General features: G+C 45.6%; 1 protein-coding gene and 1 non-coding gene across 4 annotated transcripts in view; both read right to left on the minus strand.

The window, feature by feature from the left end:
- The window catches only part of PPARD (peroxisome proliferator activated receptor delta), a 77,321-nt gene that overhangs the window by 47,418 nt on the left and 9,601 nt on the right, over positions 1 to 20,302 (minus strand). Inside the window, exon 3 of one of the 3 annotated variants that reach the window (XM_067753223.1) lies at positions 3,465 to 3,536. The exons of the other annotated variants lie outside the window; for them this stretch is intronic. The gene's annotated coding sequence lies outside the window, so the exon portion shown is untranslated. The remainder of the gene's footprint in view (positions 1 to 3,464; positions 3,537 to 20,302) is intronic. 3 annotated transcript variants of the gene reach the window in all.
- LOC137233209 (U6 spliceosomal RNA) lies at positions 9,475 to 9,581 on the minus strand. The gene has a single exon (XR_010947371.1). It is a non-coding gene; the product is annotated as a U6 spliceosomal RNA (small nuclear RNA).

Raw genomic sequence — 20,302 nt, forward strand, 5'->3', positions numbered from 1 at the left:
TCAAACCCCAAAATGTAAATAAATTAAACTCATTTAAGACAGATTTTCAGATCTGACTTAAAATTTTAAATCCAGCCACGTTCTGTTTATGAAAGAAACTCCTAAAATGTGATGACACAGAAAGGTTGAAAATATGAGGCAAATAACAACCACAAGCTGGGGTAGCACTAGTGTCATCAGACTTTAAGGCAAAAAGCAGTAAAGATATTAAGGAAGAAGAACTGACAAGATCTGGTGACTGATTAAAAGAGACATGAAGGGTGCCCATCAGGTGACCAGGGGGGTGGGGATGCTCCCATTAAGGTGGGGACTGTGGGAAGAGCAGGTCTGGCAGAGAAGGGGCAGGAGCCCCCAGACGCTCACACTCAGGCAGGGGAAAGAGGAAGAGGAACCAGGGCAGCAAAGGCACAGTCAGAGAGGAAGGGAGAAAAGAGATGTTTCATCTCCCAGAGGGCAGGGCCAATCTCCTGCTGCATCTTTCCAGAGTCTAATAAGGTACTAGGCACAAAGCAGGCACTTGGTAATAACAGTAATAGTAATAATAAAACAAACAAGTATGTGAGGGCCCAAACACGAGAGATCTCTGAGATGCAAGGAAAGAAGTTACGGCACCTGTAACGCTTGTGATCTCCACAGTGACAAGAGGCAGCATCTTCTTGAGAGGGATAGGGGTGAGTGGAAGAAGGCTTGGACCAAACTCCAAGGAGAATGTGACACGAAAACCATGAGAGATGAATAAAAGGATAACCAGCCAGCTGTTGTTGGAGAGTCTTAACTGACTCCACACAGGGATACAGCTCTGCTACGTAAAAGCTCTGCCTTGGCCATCCAGCTCTTCCTTCAAATCCCAAGTGTACAATCCACAGACTTATCCAAAAAACAGGCAGACGCCACAACTCATCTTTGGAGAAAAGAACTGCTGTGAAACCAGAGCTAAGAGTCTGCCACCATGACCTGGGGAGACCTACACCACGTCCCTGGCCACTGTCTTGGGCAGGTCCTCCCAGACAGGAACTGTGTGGACAGGAGCAGGGACTGTGGCCAGTGGTGACTCAGGCAGCGTTTACCAGCTGCGTGGGTGCCCACCACCTTCAGAGGGTTGGGCTGATTGCGTTGGGCTTCCTGGAAGCATTTCTTCATTTCTACTTTTGAAGACATGCAACTTCGAGAGTGACATCTCTCTTGATGACGTCAGAAGGCATGTAAATCAGCAGCTGGAACCAACGTCTTTTTTTTTTTTTAATTTATTTATTTTATTTTTGGCTGCACTGTGTCTTTGTTGCTCTGTGCAGGCTTTCTCTAGTTGTGGCGAGCAGGGACTACTGTTCGTTGTGGTGCGCGGGCTTCTCATTGCGGTGCGCGGGTTTCTCATTGTCGTGGCTTCTTTTGTTGCGGAGCACGGACTCTTAGGTGTGCGGGCTTCAGTAATTGTGCATGCGGGCTCAGTAGTTGTGGCTCACGGGCTTTAGAGCGCAGGCTCAGTAGTTGTGGCACACGGGCTTAGTTGCTCCGCCGCATGTGGGATCTTCCCGGACCAGGGCTTGAACCCGTGTCCCCTGCATTGGCAGGCGGATTCTTAACCACTGTGCCACCAGGGAAGCCCGAACCAATGTCTTCTTACACACACTTGACCAACCCAACTTTACTCACTCCCCAACACCTCCACACGTGACAGGGCAAGTGGCCATAGAATGCCACGTGGCCTAAGGGAGACAGGAAATGATGCAATACCACAGGGCCACAGTGAGGACTGAGGAGGTCAGAGCTCCCAGACACCACCGTCTCACCCAACACGCAAGACCCTGGTGGCCCAAGGAAAGGGAAATGTGAGCATTGACTCCAAACTAACTGGTTCCAAGGTCAGAGAGTGTTACATTTCAGAAGACCACGGGACTTCCTTTATACGTTAACTCAGATTCAAGGGAACCGGGAGTCAGAAACTCTCACATACTGCTGAGACAGGGTAAATTAGTGTAACTTTCTGGAATTTGGCAAAATTTATCAGTATGCTTACATTTTGATTCATTCAAAATTACACACATACACATACACACACACACTCTCTCTCTCTCTCTCACTCTCGCTCTTGCTCTCTCTTTTAAAACCAAACATGGGGACTTCCCTGGTGGTGCAGTGGTTAAGAATCTGCCTGCCAATGCAGGGGACATGGGTTTGTTCCCTGGTCCAGGAAGATACCACATGCCATGCAGCAACTAAGCCCATGAGCCACAACTACTGAAGCCCGCACGCCTAGAGCCCGTGCTCTGCAACAAGAGAAGCCACTGCAATGAGAAGCCCGCCCACCGCAACGGAGAGTAGCCCCCGCTCGCCACAACTAGAGAAAGTCCGCACGAAGCAATGAAGACCCAACGCAGCTAAAAATAAATAAATAAAATAATTTTTTTAAAAAATGCAAAAGAGCATCCTTTGGGCAGATGCAGTCAGAAACCTGGAGGCTTTCAGGAGTCACTTCCTGGTTGTGAGGTGTGAGGCCCTCAGGACCGTCATTCTCAGGCCCAGCTTGAACTCTGATCAGTGACTTCAAGGGCACCTTTCTGAGAAGTCAGTGGTTCTCCAACCAGGCTGCCCCCTCAGGTCAATGGGGAGCTTTAAAACGCAGATTCCTGGAGTTCATTCTTGGAAATTCTAATTCGAGAGGCCTGAGACAAGGCCCAGGAAACTACCTTTCTTCCAAAATTCCCTGGTGAATCTGCCAGCTGAGTCTTGCCTGGGAATCACTGGACTAGACACCACTTGGGACAACTGGTAATGGGGCCCGTCTGCACATCTGGCTGCAGCACTGCAGGGATCCCACAGGCCAGCACTAAGTGCAGAAGGGGAAATTCCAGGCGTGTTCAGCAATCAGTGCCAAAGAGCCTGGGGGACAGCCAGCTGACTCCCCCAGACAAAGCCAATTTTGGAAGGTTCTCTCAGGCATGGTGATCCTGGAGGCTAACGTGTGAAAAAGAGGTGACTAGTGCAACTGCTGCTCTGGGAGGCCAAAATAAAAATTAGTTCCCTTACAACAACACACGTGAGCCAGCAAGCTCTACAGGCCCCAAGGAGTCGGAAGCAGAAAGGAATGCAGGGTGGTGTGGCAGAAAGAGCCCTGGGTCTGAGTCACACAGCTGTGAGTTCGAATCCCTGCTCTGCATCACTGGCCCTTAGTGGGTTAAAGATGGCTGCCCTTGCTACTCCTCCCTCCTTGAATCAGGGCTGGTCCAGGGACTGCTTTGACCAGCAGAATGTGGCAGAGGCCCCACTCAGACTGCTGAGGGAACACGAAAACACAGTGTTCAAACAAAGAACCTCCTCACAGAACCCTCTGACCAAGAAGCTCCCACTTTTAGAGCGCTTTTTGGCCAAAAGCACATCTTCATACACGAAGTCTGGGAACTATTTATGATCCCCTATAACCGGGAAGGACCCTGCCAACAAGCACCCAGAGTTCCAGGATGACTCACCTTCCCCCACCACAGCAGCGACCCACTGGCCTCTCTTCTTTCCTGTTACAGTGTCATCTTTGTCCTGGCCACCTAGGTTCAAAAAATCAACCTCTCAGACTCCTCCGTCTCCCTTCAGCACCCAGGGAAGGGCCAAGGCTTTGTCTCCACAGTCATCCCCACCTTTCCACTCACGCTGCCACCCAAAGGCACGGTCCTAAAGGCCAGGCAGACCTGAGTGCCACTTTGCAACTTACTAGTTGTGCACCATACACGACTTTCTTAACCTCTCAGAGGCTTAGTTTTCTCAGCTGCAAACAATATACATCAGTAATACCTTCTTTTTGTGGTCGTTTCTAAGACAGAAGAGTTGAGAATACACAGCCAAAGTACATGGTACAGAGAAGGTGCTCCATGCGTAGCAACTGTTACTAAAGGCCAGAAACTTTTCAGTTCGGTTAATACAGACCTCTCCTAATCTAAGTCTCTGCCTGTGTATCACTCTCCATTTTAACCCGTCTGGTATAATCCTAGCAGATTAACTGTCCTAGATAACGCCTATCACATTATTCTCCTGCTCAAAGGCCTTCTGTGGCTCCCATGTTCTCACATCAATCCCAACCTCCCAGCCGAGCATGTAAGATTACCTACATTAATGGCTCCACCCCACCTCCAGCCGGCTCCAAGTCAATCCCATCCTCACTGCAACTTGCTATTGGAGGCAGCCTTCTAAAACGGCTCGCAAAACACCTGCCTCCTAATATTCAGGCCCTTGTGTAACTGCCTCCTGACCCACAGACACTGCCAGATCATAAATGTTGTTTTACGCCACTAAGTTTTGGGGTCATTTGTTATGAAGCAATAGATAAACAATACTCTTGATTTCCCCAATCACATCTGAGCTGCTGCTCTCTTACTCACACTTGTGCTTCCTACACCATCTCAGCCTGCTGCAATTCTGCCCAGCCTGCGAGGCCCACCCCAGATGCCAAATGCTCACCCTGAGCCTTTCTTAAGGCTCCATTAACCAGCCTCCTCTGAAAGCCTTTATCTCCTTCCCTCCCGGCAGTTCCCACACACATCTCCGCCAGCCACGGCATCTGTCGCATTGCATCCATATCAATCTGTTTGTTATATCTGTGTGCAAAATGATACATGTGAAGGTTATTCACTCAGCAAAAGACTGGAAATCACCTGTATGCCCATCAATAAATAGGGGGGTGGTACACACATAAAAGAGAGGAGGGAGCAGTGAAAAAGAATGAGGAAGCTCCAGGCGCACTGGATGCCAGATGGACAAGACACACTACAAGAAGCGAGAGGCAGACCAGTGAGCACAGCAGATAGTCATCTGCCTGGAAAGTAATAATGTCATAACAGAAAAGAGGTACATGCTCATAAATGAGAGTGGCTAATGGGGCTGCCCCCACCGGGGGCTGGGCGGCTGAGAGGTGGGGGAGGGAAAGAGGGAATACCTCTGAATTTTGTAGCACGTCAAGAATTCTCAATTCAAAAATAAGCAGCTCCTAAGGAAAAGCTTCCCTCCTAAGATCAGGAACAAGACAAGGATGTCCACTTTCACCACTTCTATTCAATGCTGTACTGGAGATTCTAGCCAGGGCAATTAGGTGAGAAAAAGAAATACAAGTTATCTGATTGGAAAGGAAAAAGTAAAACTATCTCTATTAGCAGAAGTCATGGTCTTATACACAGAAAATCCTAAGAAATCCACTAAAAAAAAAAACCTGTTGGAACTAATAAATAAGTTCAGCAAGGTTGAAGTATACACGATGAATATATAAAATTTAATCATATTTCTACACACTAGTGATGAAGCAATAAGTCCAAAAGTCCAAAGTCTGTCTAATAAGAGTCCTAGAAGCAGAGAATAGAGACAATGAAGGAAAACAAATAGAAGATTTCCTGGAGATTCCAAGACTTGTCTTTAGCAATTAAGGGCTCCGCAGAAATTAAGGAAAGAAGACAAATATCTAGATATATCCTGGTGATATATCTGAACTCCAAGAATAAAGAATATTCTTACATCTTTTAGAGAAGAAAAAACAGATTACTTACAAAGGACTTAGATTCCAACTAACTTCATTATTCATACTGAAACATGGAACAGTAACCTCAAAATTCTGATTCTGTATTCAACCGAGCTATCAACCAAGAGGGAGGGCGTGGGTACCTTTGTACACTGCTTGTGGGAATGTAAAATGGCGCAGCCACTATGGAAAACAGTACGGTGGCTCCTTAAAAAATTAAAAACAGAATTATCATACAACCTAGCAATTTTACTTCTGGGTATGTACCCAAAAGAACTGAACAAGGGGACGTGAACAGATATTTGTACATCCATGTTTATAGTAGTACATTCACAAAAGCCAAAAGGGGAAAGCAACAGATGAATGAATCATCAACAGATGAATGGATTAACAAGATGTGGTATATACACACAATGGAATATTATTCAGCCTTAAAAAGGAACGAAATTCTGACACACGCTACAACATGGGTGAACACTGAAGACATTATATGTGACATAAGCGAGTCACAAAAGGACAAATACTGTATGATTCCACTCCTATGATGGATTTAGAGTAGTCAAATTCATAGAGGCAGAAGGTAGAATGGTGGCTGTCAGAAGCCTGGCGGGGGGTGGGGAATGGAGAATTATTAATTAGGGTACAGAATTTCTTTTTTTCCCTTTTTTTTGTGATTTCAATATTTATTGCAATATAGAAATCAAGACAGTGTGGTGCTGGCAAAGAACAGATACATATATCAATGTAACAATGTAAGAAGTCCTGAAATAGACCAATACTAACATAGTCAACAGTTCTTTTGGGAAAGAAGCAAAGTCAATTCAATGGACAAAAGTCTTTTCAACAAATGGTGCCTGGAACTATATACATATATATATATATACACACACACACACACACACACATATACATACATATATGTATACATATAAACATATAAAAGCCTAGACCTTATGCAAAAGTTAACTTAAAATGTAACATAAACTTAAATATAAAACAGGAGAAAATCACCATCTCCTGGGGTGAGGTGATGAGATTTTAAATATAATATCAAGAGCACAATCCATGAAAATAATCTGATGAACTAGACTTTACTAAATTAAAAAAACTTCTGCTCTGTAAAAGGCTCAGTTAAGAGAATGAAAAGGTAGGCCACAGACTGGTAGAAACATCTGCAAAATACGTATCTAAGGATTCATATCAAAAATACACAAAAAATATTTAAAACTGAACAATAATAAAATATATAAGCCACTTGAAAAACGAGCGTAAGATCTGAACAGACCAAAGATTTACGTATGCCAAATAATCATACGAGAAAATGCTCAACATCACTTGTCATCAGGGAACTGCAAACCAAGACAACAGCAAGATACTACTAAACATATATTTAGAATGTCTAAAACACAAAACATTAACAGCCAAATGCTGGTGAGATGTGGAACAACAGGAACTCTTACTCCTTTCTGGTAAAAATGCAGATGATACAGCCACTTAGGAAGACAGCCTGTCAGTTTCTCACAAAATTAAAAATCGTCTTATCATATGATCCACAGTCATGTGTCTATCTAAGTTTACCTAGACTTGAAAACTTATGTCCAGAAAAAAACCTTCTTGTGAATGTTCATTGCAGCTCCATTCACAACGGCCCAAAACAGGAAGCAACCAAGATATCCTTAAGAAGTAAATGGATACACAAAATGTGGCACATACCCACAAAAGAATATTGTTCAGTAATTTTTTAAAAATGAGCTGTCAGCCAGGAAGAGACATGGAAGAATCTTAAATGCATATTGCTAAGTTAAGGAATTTCCTCCACAAAGGCTACACATTGTATGATTCCAATTATATGACATTCTGAAAAAGGCAAAACTAGGAACGGGGGGTGGGGGGTGTTGAATAATTGAAGCACAAGGGAATTTTTAAGGTAATGGAACTAAATGTATGAAACTATAACTCTGGATCCATGGCATTATGCCTTTTTTAAACCCCATTTAAATGTACAACACAAAGAGTAAACCTTAATGTATAATTTCTTTTAAATGGCCATATGGGAATCCCAGGATTAAAGACAGAATATGATAGAAGAATCAGTTGTGTACAACAAATATATTGAACCACTTCACTGAAGTGGTTAAAGGTATAAGGAACTGACCTAAGTAACTTTATTATTTTTTTGTTATTTTTTTAACATCTTTATTGGAGTATAATTGCTTTACAATGTTGTGTTAGTTTCTGCTGTGTAATAAAGTGAATCAGCTATACGTATACACATATCCCCATATCCCCTCCCTCTTGCATCTACCTCCCACCCTCCCTATCCCACCCCTCTAGGTGGTCACAAAGCACCAAGCTGATCTCCCTGTGCTACGTGGCTACTTCCCATTAGCTATCTACTTTACATTTGGTAGAGTATATATGTCAATGCCACTCTCTCACTTCGTCCCAGCTTACCCTTCCCCCTCCCTGTGTCCTCAAGTCCATTCTCTGCGTCTTTATTCCTGTCCTGCCCCTAGGTTCTTCAGAACCATTTTTTTTTTTTTACATTCCATATATATGCGTTAGCATACGGTATTTGTTTTTCTCTTTCTGACTTACTTCACTCTGTATGACAGACTCTAGGTCCCTCCACCTCACTACAAATAACTCAATTTCGTTTCTTTTTAAGGCTGAGTAATATTCCATTGTATATATGTGCCACGTCTTCTTCATCCATTCATCTGTCGATGGACACTTAGGTTGCTTCTATGTCCCTGCCACCGTAAATAGTGCTGCAATGAACACTGTGGTACATGACTCTTTCTGAATTATAGTTTTCTCAGGGTATATGCCCAGTAGTGGGATTGCTGGGTCATGTGGTAGTTTTTTTTTAGATTTTTAAGGAACCTCTACACCGTTCTCCATAGTGGCCACATCAATTTACATTCCCACCAACAGTACAAGAGGGTTCCCTTTTCTCCACACCCTCTCTAGCTTTTATTGTTTGCAGATTTTTTGATGATGGCCATTCTGACCAGTGTGAGGTGTGACACCTCATTGTAGTTTTGATTTGCATCTCTCCAATGATCAGTAATGTCGAGCATCCCCTCATGTGTTTGCTGGCAATCTGTATATCTTCTTTGGAGAAATGTCTATCCAGGTCCCCTGCCCATCTTTGGATTGGGTTGTTTGTTTTTTTGATATTGAGCTGCATGAGCTGCTTGTATATTTTGGAGACCAATCCCCTGCCAGTTGCTTCATTTTCAAATATTTTCTCCCATTCTGAGGGCTGTCTTCTTGTCTTGTTTATGGTTTCCTTTGCTGTGCAAAAGCTTTTAAGTTTCATTAGGTCCCATTTGTTTATTTTTGTTTTTATTTCCATTTCTCTAGGAAGTGGGTCAAAAAGGATCTTGCTGTGATTTATGTCATAGAGTGTTCTGCCTATGCTTTCCTCTAAGAGTTTTATAGTGTCTGGCCTTACATTTAGGTCTTTAATCAATTTCCAGTTTATGTTTGGGTATGGTGTTAGGGAGTGTGCTAATTTCATTCTTTTGCATACAGCTGTCCAATTTTCCCAGCACCACTTATTCAAGAGGCTGTCCTTCCTCCATTGTATATTCTTATCTCCTTTACCAAAGGTAAAGTGACCACATGTGTGTGGGTCCATCTCTGGGCTTTCTATCCCGTTCCATTGATCTATATTTCTGCCCTTGTGCCAGCACCACACTGTCTTGACTACTGTAGCTTTGTAGTATAGTCTGAAGTCAGGGAGCCTGATTCCTCCAGCTCCGTTTTTCTTTCTCAAGATTGCTTTGGCTATTTGGGTCTTTTGTGTTTCCATACAAATTCTGAAATTTTTTGTTCTAGTTCTGTGAAAAATGCCATTGGGAGTTTGATAAGGATTGCATTGAATCTGTAGATTGCTTTGGGTAGTAGAGTCATTTTCACAATGTTGATTCTTCCAATCCAGGAACATGGTAATATCTCTCCATTTGTATCATCTTAAAAATATGGAACGCTTCATGGATTTGCGTGTCATCCTTGTGCAGGAGCCATGCTAATCTTCTCTGTATCATTCCAATTTTAGTGTATGTGCTGCCGAAGCAAGCATGGGTATGGTTTCATTTTTGCAAGATGGTCTTTTTTTTTCTTTTCTCTTCTTTTTTTTGGCTGCACCACGCAGCTTGCAGGATCTTAGTTCCCCAACCAGGGACTGAACCCGGGCCCCTGGCATTGAAAGCACAGAGTCCTAACCACTGGACCACCAGGGAATTCCCAGTTTTGCAAGATGAAAAAACGTTCTGGAGATGGATGTGGTGATGGCTGTACAACAATGTGAGGGTACTTAATGCCACTGAAATGTACATTTAAAAAATGGTTAGGGCTTCCCCGGTGGCGCAGTGGTGAGAGTCCACCTGCCGAAGCAGGGGACACGGGTTCGTGCGCCGGTCCGGGAAGATCCTACATGCCGTGGAGCGGCTGGGCCCGTGAGCCATGGCCGCTGAGCCTGCACATCTGGAGCCTGTGCTCCGCAATGGGCGAGGCCACAACAGTGAGAGGCCCACGTACCGCAAAAAAAAAAAGGTTAAAATGGCAAATTTTATGTTATATATATTTTATAATTAAAAATAAATAAACAGCCAATAAACATAATACACAAACAAACAAACAAACAATAAGTGAGTGAGGGCATGATGCAGGCACTTTGGAAAACAGTTTGGTAGTTCCTCAAAATATTAAACAGAAAGTTACCATGACCCTGCAATTCTACTCCTATGTATAATCCCAAAAGAACTTAAAGCATATGTCTACACAAGAGTCTGTAAATGAGTGTCCATAGAAGCCAAAAAAATGGAAACAACCCAAATGATACAAAGGAATATTATTCAGCCATAAAAAGGAATGAAGTACCACTACATGTTACAGCATGGATGAACCTTGAAAATATTATGTTAAGTGAAAGAAGCCAGATACAAAAGACCACATATTGTATGATTCCATTTATAGGAAATGTCCAAAATAGGGAAATCCACAGAGAAGGATAGTAGATTAGTGGTTGCCAGGGAATCAATGAGGGGAAGATGGTATTAGGACTAAGTACTAATAGGTACAGGGTTTGCTTGGGGGTGATGGAAATGTTATGGAATTAGATAGTGGCAATGATTGTACGACACGGTACATCTACCAAAAACCACTAAAGTGTATACTTTAAAGTGGTGAATTTTACATTATGGGAAGTATATCTCAATTTTACAATACTACAGAAATATGCAGAGTATAAAATAAAACAGATTGATTACATTCTGCCTCGTGGCTCGGTGACTCAGAACCTTGGCCCTGTCCATGCCCTCCTGCCCTGCAAGGCTGCCTGTCCTGGCCTCCACCTCTGTGTGCCCTGCACTCTGGCTGCTCACCAGCCCTTCATCTCCCCCTTGACTCCCCACTTTCTGCCTCTTGGGCAAGGCCTGATCCTGCCTCACTGGACCCACGCCTCTCCTGGTGGGTTCCCACCACCTACTCAGACCTACCCAAGACTGTCTGGAGGCTGAGACACCAGACCCTGGAGTCACCCCCAGAGGAGCTGCCCAGTGACCAGGACTGCGGTTACAAGTGTGTGTCAGCTGAGGGATACGGTTTCATATAGGAACTTAATTATAGCTCAGGAGTGGAGGAAGGGAGAGGAGCAGTGCAGGCTTCGAGGGGCCCCACAGGAAGCTACCCTGCTCTGCAGCCCAGCGGGTGGCTGCCGGGTCTCACCAGGACTGGGATCCACAGGAAAACAAGTATGATCCACTGAGGAACACACAGCTTATGGAAATCATCCTGTTCATAAGCATGGATTCCTGGCCCCGCCATGAAACACCAGCCTGTGTGCAGACCAGAGTAGCCCAGAAAAAAGCTGAGATGCCAAGTTTCACTCATCCTCAGGGCTCAGAGGCCTTCTCCTCACCTACGGCCAGAGACCCCATTTATTCAGTAAGAAGTAAAGGGGAGGCATCGCTTGTTCCTCCCAGACCACCCCAGCTTCCATTTTCTCCCTGGCTCTGAGCTGTTTTTCTAGAATGGAATCTGAGCTGCCAATTCTAAGGGTGATCGGAACATCTTCCCCATGCCTGACTACATGCGCAGATCCCTACCTACTGGCCAGGGAGGGGCCGTGGAGCAGCTGCTGGCACAGAGGTGTCAGTAGGGCATGGTGGCCGGGTCTGCCAGACCTACCTGGCAGGTAGGGAAAGACCTGCTTTCCCTACCTGCCACGGCCAGGTAGGGAAAGCAGACCAGCAGAGGTTCATGGAAAGAGCAGGGCCTGGGTGGAGGAGAGTGTCCTGTCAAGACACAATTCCTCGTCCCCTATTTCCGACCTTTATCTGGGCCCCTTATATAATCTCCAGGCCTCCTCCTGGTCATCTTGGTTGCTGTCTCTGCAAGAAGGCCCCACAGCCACCTGCTATCCCCCACAAACCTAACACCCAGTGTCTTCTCACTGCTTCAGGACAGAGCCAGGGACCTGGGCCCTCCTCTTGGTCACTCTTCCCAAGACCCCACCCCAGCTTAGGCATGACCTTTCCCGTCTCCACTCTGTGTACCTTTTTTTCTGAGCTCCTGAGAGGTTTTTCTCTAAAAGCCATGAAAAGAAACCTTCAGACTGGAGGCAGTATCCTTTCCTGGGTTTGTATGGAAGGAAAAAAAAGGCAGAGGGGTGGGTAGGGAGAGCAGATGGAAGATAGGTAGCGAGAAACATGGATGGGGAGAGGCAGACACACACTTCACGCACCTCTCTGCCGTCCACGCTTTAAGCAACTACACCAAGAAATAACCAGATGGCTCTTCCCAAATGCCTCCCTTTGGGCAAAATGCCTTTCTTTGCTCACTCACAAAAGGCAAGGAAGGTCAGAGAGTAAACAGAGACATAATGAAACCACCTGAAAAATGGGAAAGGCAGATCACAAAACTAAAAAATAACCATTTTTGAAAGAAAAAAGAATAGGTATACACAGTCATACTAAAATCTAAAAGAACACAGTCCTTGGCTTGTGAGATCGTTATCCACATTCTTCACCCAAAAATAATAATTAATTGATAGATAAATGAATGAATGAACACAGATTAAAATTTATAGCAGTCGCTTATAGATGGCATTGATTACGTATGATTTTTTTTTTTGGCCATGCCACGTGGCTTGCAGGATCTTAGTTTCCCGACCAGGGATTGAGCCCATGCCATGGGCAGTGAAAGCGCCGAGTCCTAACCACTGGACTGCCAGGGAATTCCCTATGTATGACTTTTAAAATTTATTTTTTTAATTGAAGTATAGCTGATTTACAATATTATACTAGTTTCGTGTGTACAGCACAGTGATTCAGTATTTTTACAGATTATATTCCATTATAATTTATTACAAGATAATGGCTATAATTCCCCATGCTATACAATATACCCTTGTTGCTTATCTATTTTATACACAGTAGTTTGTATCTTTTAGTCCCATACCCCTAATTTGTCCTTCCTCCCTTCCTTCTTCCATTTGGTAACTACAAATTTGTCTTCTGTGCCTGTGAGTCTGTTTCTGTTCTGCATATACATTCATTTGTATTATTTTTCAGATTCCAAACATAAGTTATGTCCCACAGTATCTGTCTTTCTCTGTCTGACTTATTTCACGAAGTATAAGATTCTCTAGGTCCATCCGCATTGCTCCAAATGGAAGAATTTCATTCTTTTTTATGGCTGGGTAATATTCCATTGTAAATGTATACCATTCTTCTTAATCCATTTGTCTGCTGATGGGCACTTATGTCTCTGTTGATGGGCACTTCCATGTTTTGGCTATTGTAAACAATGCTGCTATGAATATTGAGGTGCATGTATCTTTTTGAATTAGTGCTTTTGTCTTTTCTGGATATATTCTCAGGAGTGGAATTGCTGGATCATGTGGTAGTTCTATTTTTAGTTTTTTGAAGAACCTCCATACTGTTTTCCACAGTGGCTGCACCAATTTACACTCCCACCAACAGTGCAAGAAGATTCCCTTTTCTCCACCTCCTCTCCAACATTTGTTATTTGTAGACTTTTTAATGACAGCCATTCTGACAGGCGTGAGGTGACATCTCATTGTAGTTTGATTTGCATTTCTCTAATAATCAGCGATGTTGAGCATCTTCTCATGTGCCTGTTAGCCATCTGTATGTCTTCTTTAGAAAAATGTCTATTCAGGTCTTCTGCCCATTTTTTGATTGGGTTGTTTGTTTTTTGATATTGAGGTGTATGTGCTGTTTATATATTCTGGGTATTAACCCTTGTCAGTCATATCATTTGCAAATATTTTCTCCCATTCCATAGGTTATATTTTCATTTTGTTGATGGTTTCCTCTGCTGTTTAATTAGGCCCTGTTTGTTTATTCTTGCTTTTATTATTATTTTTTTTTGTCTTAGGAGACTATTCCAAAAACATACTGGTATGATTGATGTCAAAGTATATTCTGCCTATGTTCTCTTCTATAAGTTTTATGATTTCAGGTCTTACATTTAGGTCCTTAAACCATTTTGAGTTTATTTTTGTATATGGTGTGAGTGAATGTTCTAATCTCATTGTTTTACATGTGGCTGTCCGGTTTTCCCAACACTGCTTGTTGAAGAGATTGTCTCTGCTCCACTGTACATTCTTGCCTCCTTTGTCGTGGATTAATTGACCTCAGGTGCTTGGGCGTATGACTTATTTTCTTCTCAGGGCTTATCTGTATTTTCCAACTGTCTATAATGAATAACTATTATTTATATAATTAAAACATTTTAAAATAAATTAAAAACCACACACAGGGAAATTCTTGTGCTCAAGCGCCAGATCCACATCCCAGAAAAGAGAGTTTCCCAGGTCTCCACAATCCTGACACAGGGCCCCTGCGCCTACAGCTGGGCGGAGGAGAGGCCCTAACCACCCCCAGAGCCCAGGCAAGGCCCCCACTGAGATGTCCCTTATGCTTACCTCTTCTGATTCCCAATACCTTCTCTGCACCCCAACCCCTGCCTCCAGTGAGGAAGTGGGAGCAGAAATAAATACAGCTCTCCAAAAATAACGCAGGGATGACAAGGTACAAGAAAGGAGAAAAAAGTAATGCCACTGCTGGTTTCAGCCCAGTAAGTCCTGCTGGTCTAGGTAGGGCCTGTCTGAACAGGACAGGTGCCAAGAGCCCCGACTCTCCTACTGCCTCTACTCACAGCCTGAGGATGCCTACTTGCACCCATTCGTACATGCCTGGAAAGCCCAGGCTAACGGGACATGAGCAGGGAGAGCACAGTCACTGAGTTGAGAAGAACAAGGGCTCCAAAGGGCTCAACCCCAGCTCCATCATTTGTCAGTTGTGTGACTTGAGCAAACTGTTCAACTCTGATCCTATACCTCCTCATTCAATACCCACATCTTGCAGGCTGGTGTGAGGGCAAGTGAGCTCCTCCATGGGGTAACGCCTGGCCCAAGGGAGAATCTGAATAAAGGCAATTTCCCTTCCCCCCTTCTCTCCATATGTGCACACCTGGGCCATCTTCTCTTTCTCCTCTCCCTTCACCAGGCTGGAAGCGGGCTGATTAATCACTTGGAGCAGTGATTGTTTTCTGCTTCTGCAAGTCCCTCTCACCCTACATGCCTGGCCCACCAGTTGGCTGGTTATTTCTTACGGTTCTAGGGGGTTTGCTCACTGCCTTGGAGCAGATCCAGGGAGCCACTAAGCACAGTCATGCTCAGGGCCTCCTCTGCCCGCTGACCTGGAATGAGGCTCTGCAGGGGGTCCCAAAGCCTGCCAACACTTTGCTTCTGCCCAGTGGCCAACAAGAGACTCCGCTGTGCTTGAAAGCAGGGAGTGTTCTCTGAAGCCAACGTTAGTCTGGCCAGTCAGGCAGGTACTTTGGAAGCTGGAAGAACTGGATTCGGCTAGCCACCCCTTTGTGGGGAGGCCCTGCTATATGGCGATCAAAGAAGCGGGCTTCACTCACCTGGGTTCAAATCTTAGCTCTGTCACGTATTAGCTGTGCAGCTTCAGGCAACTTTCCTAACCAGTCTGAGCCTTAGCATTCTCATCTGTGGAAGGGGTACTATGATTCCTACCTCTCAGGGTGTGTGGATTAAACAGTGATGCATGTAAAGTGATTAGCACAGTGCATTCAACACATGAGAGCCATATTCTACTCAGCTACTGGTGTCTACTGACTTCTGCTGGGGAATGGAAAGGGGATTAGATACAGGTGAGCCCAGCTCCTGAAGAAGCCACAGTCCAATGTCGGAAGCTAGCATGCAGGCAGTAACTCCACCATAATATACCATGGCAGGTGCCAAGCCAGAGAGAAGTGTGAGAAGGGAGCCTTACTAGACCCCCAGTGGAGGAAGCACGGAGAAGGAGGCAATTGAGAAAAACTGTCAAAGCCAAAAATCTCAGTTGTCTCCACTGAGCCTCAACCAAAGGGAGGGGCAACAACTGGGGAAGGGGTCCTAGAGGGAACACATCAGCTTTCTGACTGCTCCCCATGAAACAACTTCCCAGACGGCTCTGGGGTAGGCTAGTGCCAGGGCCACTCTGTGGGAAGAGGGTCACTTAGGCTGGCCATCTAGCCACCCTTCCATCCAACAAGCGCTTGGTGAGCCTCTCTGTGTAAGGTACTTGCCCCTCAAGGAGCCAGTTTCTAGGGAGAACTTTGATGGTGGCTAATGAACACCCCTCAGGACTGAGGACGTGACCGTGAAAGGCAGGCTGCTACCCTGTGACTCAGCAAGGTCTCTGACTCATAGAGAACATAGGATGGATGGACTGGTTCTTTCTCAAGACGGAAGCAGGAAGCAGAAAGGAAGGCAAGGTTCAGGCTTCAGTCCGCAGAGAGGAAGCAGCACATGGGCAGAAGCCCTGGGAGAGCTGGAACCAGCTCGTCAGAGGTACTCCGTGGTTATCTACATGGTGCCAGGCTGGAGATAGAAAAGTGAGTCCAAAACACAGGGTCCTGGTAGTGCAGAGGACGAGGCCACCCTAGGCTTGCCGGGGACAGAGGCAGGCCTGGGCCTGAGTGCAGACATGCTACCTGGATCAGGGAATGGGCTAGAAAACAGACAAAATATTTTTCTAAAAGGTGACACACTGCAAGGATTATGAAAGGCAAACTGTAAGTAGGTGCTGTAAATACACTGGGGTGTTAAGAGGCCAAAAAGAAGTCACAGGAATCACACTATAATAGAATATAAGCCGGGCTAGATTAATACAGTGTTGATTGGATGCAGTCTGCAGTTTGAGGATTTATTTACCTAGTGATTTTCACTTGGGAGATCGAAATTATTATTGGTCCTTTTGTTTATTACCAAAGATTTTTCATGTTTTCAATGACAATCTATTTGGTGCCATTATTTAAAACAAGCTCTGGACAGAGTCACCTAGGACGAACTATAAAATCGGAGACACAGGCATGGAGGATTTAATCCATGGAGACAATCTGTACCTGGCCCCTAGATGACAGTGAAGCTGACAAAGTGTCATTTTGGAAGCTTGCCAGAGCACCTGAACTGTCATGGGGTCACTATCCAGGGAGAGTGACTTTTCAAGCTGGACTTACTTGACCTTTTGGAATCTGTTTCTTAGAAATCCCAGCCACACTGTGAGGACCTAGAAGAGGAAGAGTCCTGAGGTTTGGAATGGCCACTCCCAGGAACGAGAGAATCAGTGGCTCAGGGACGTGGGGGGGCCTGTGAATGCTGGGAGCCTAGGTGACGGCCATAAACGTGCAGGGGCACCGGTTCACGTGCTCCTCCTTTCTCGGGCAGCCCCCAGGCACCTGGCTGAGTGTAGGGATGAAGCCAGGCTGTCGTGCTGCTCCGGGCAGGGAAGGGCAGGGAGACGAGGGGGCTGTTAAGAAAGCATTCTAGGTGGCCAACGGTGGGCTCCACACTGGGTAGACGGTGGGCGGGGGGCGGGGGCAGCCTTGAGGCCTTGAGATCCTCATGGGGCTGAGGAGGAGGGGGAGGGAAGTGAGGACCCCCAGAAACCACCCCAGAGCTGTCTTTCTAGGCACACAGCTCCATACCTGCACTGACAGTGGAACTGCTTTTATTATCAGAAAAAGGAGGGTGCTTTTTTTCCCCTCTTCTAATGTTTTAAGCTGCCTATGTTTATCTGCTGATACCCCATAGGTACCATGTGATAAACATTCTACAGAAAGGAACTGATGAACACAAACATAAAGGCAGAAAGGTGGTGAGAGGAGGGAGGGAAGGAGGGAGAGGGGAAGGAAGGAAGGAAGAAAGGAAGCAAGGGAGGGAGGGAAGAAGGAAGGATGGGCCATGTAGAGAGATTTTACAGTATTTCAGGGTCAATGGCGATCTGGCCCCCAATCGTGTTTCTGACCTCATCTCCCATTCTCTTCCTCCCTCACTGCTCCAGCCACCTGACTTCCTGACTCTTCCTCCAACCCACCAGCCATGTTCCTGCCTCAGGGCCTTTGCACTTGCTTTTCCTCTGCCTCTTAAGATTCTTCCCACACGTGGCTCACTCTCCTCTTTCAGCTCAAATATAACCTTCTCAGCTAGGCCTTCCTCAAGCCCTCTATTTAAAACTGCCACTGGACTTCCCTGGTGGCACAGTGGTTAAGAACCCACCTGCCAATGTAGGGGACACGGGTTCAAGCCCGGGTCCAGGAAGATGCCACGAGCCGTGGAGCAACTAAGCCTGTGCGCCACAACTACTGAAGCTCGCATGCCTAGAGCCTGTGAGCCACAACAAGAGAAGCCACCGCAATGAGAAGTCCGCGCACCGCAACGAAGCGCAGCCCCCATTCACCACAACTAGAGAAAGCCTGCGCGCAGCAATGAAGACCCAACACGGCCAAAAGTAAATAACTAAATAAAAATTTTTATAAATAAATAAAACTGCCACGACCTCTTTCCTACTTTATTTTTCCATACAGCATTTCTCACCATCTGACATGCTATTTACTTAATTCTGGCTCCCTCCCCCTTCCCCAGCACAACTACCATGAGAGCAGGAGATCTGTTTATCTGCTTTGTTCATTCCTACATCCCTAGTGCCTAGAACAGAGCCTAGCATGTAGGAGGTACCCAATAAATACCCACTGAATGAATGGAAGGAAGGAGAGTGGAAAGAAAGATGGAGTCAGATTTAAGCTAATCCTGGATCCTCAACAATCTGAAACAAACTATTACCATCTGAGTGAAGGTGTGGGGGAGCTCCAAAAGCAAGGAGCAGATGCTATCTGAGGCCTTCTCTTTTGCTCCCAAGAACTCCCGAAAAGGTTCCCCCAGAGAGCATATTGTCTTAAATATTAGTTTGCAGAAAGTCTGGACCTAGAATCTCCAACTGCCATGAAAAGGATGCTCTAAGACTGCTTTAAAATAAGAACAAGGATCAGCCAAGTCACCCCCTGTGCTTGGAGACGGATGACCCCTGTAGTAGTTTCCTGTTGCCACTGTAACAAATTACCACAAACTTAGTGGCTTAAAACAAAACACTTATCCTCTTAGAATTCTGAAGGTCAAAAATCCAAAATTAGTTTCCCTGGACCAAAATCAAGGTATTGGCAGGGCCGCACTTCCTCCAGAGGTTCTAGGGGAGCACTTGTATCCTTGCCTTTTCCAGCGTACAGAGCTGCATTCCTTGCATTCCTTGGCCTCTTCCCCCATCTTCAGAGCCAGCAGACCTTGCTGCAGTAGCCACTCTGCCTTCTTCTGTATCAGATCTCCCTTTGCCTCCCTCTTCAAAGGACAATTGTGATTGCACTTAGGGCCCACTAGGATAATCCAGGATAATCTCCCCACCTCAAGTTCCTTAATTTAGTTGCATCTGCAAAGTCCATTTTGCCATACAAGGCAGCATCCACAGGGTCCAGGGATTATGGCCTGGATATCTTTGGGGGCCACTACCCAGTCCACCACCACGAAAGACAGGCACCAAGAGTTTGGGAGAAACACAGTTCAGACCTCTGGTCCATTGGAAAGAAGAGTCAGATCGGGAGTCTCGGCAAGGTCCTGGGCCAGAGTCTTTCTTTAGCTGTAACTAGGGAGTGGGGAGTTATTTTCGTGCAACTGAGCATTTTGGTCCTTGGAGGGCCTCCTTAGAAGAGAAGGGTAGTTTTCTCTTCTCCAACCTGATGTCCCCAATGGACCACTCAGAAATTCATCCCAGGATGCACATGCTGAGGGTCAAGGGGAACCCAGCAGGATCTCTGGACTGTCCTGAAGGCTTTTAAGGAGGGGAAGCTGCAAAGAAATGGTGTGGGTCAGACGAACAAGCTCGGGTTCAGGGATGGCAGGTAAGCTTTTTCCCATGAGACCTGCCTGGGGTGGAGGGTTCTGAGAACCCATCTGGGTTGCGTGCTTGTTTGGAAAAAGGAATGATCAGTGATCTCTGGGTTCTGGCAAGTTCAAGGACAGCCTGTTTATCAGGCGAGTGGGCCTGCAGACGACTGTGTCTGCAGGGCAGCCTGCCTGGCTCCTGCTGCCACCGGGAGAGCAAAGCTGGCTTGTACTTCCATTAGAGCGGTGACCAAGAAACTCCACGCCGCTGAGGTCACAATTCTTGGATGAGGGAAGTGCCAAAAGCAGTGACGAGGATCAAAGAGTTACAGCAGATCACAAATGAAAGAAATGAAAATCTGTTTTTAGGTACCTATCAATATAATAATATAGAAATGAACTTAAACATGAGGTCGTTTCCCCATAACACCTGGGAGCCTCTCCCTTCAGGACCCTCCCCATGGGAGAACTCTTTCGAAGCTGAGTGGCTATGAGCTGTGGATAATTCAGTAATGGTCTTGGGAGAGCTGCAGAGATGACGCCAAGGCCCGGGA

This window comes from Pseudorca crassidens, chromosome 10 (assembly GCF_039906515.1).
Source record: "Pseudorca crassidens isolate mPseCra1 chromosome 10, mPseCra1.hap1, whole genome shotgun sequence".
In the NCBI taxonomy this organism is placed as follows: domain Eukaryota; kingdom Metazoa; phylum Chordata; class Mammalia; order Artiodactyla; family Delphinidae; genus Pseudorca; species Pseudorca crassidens.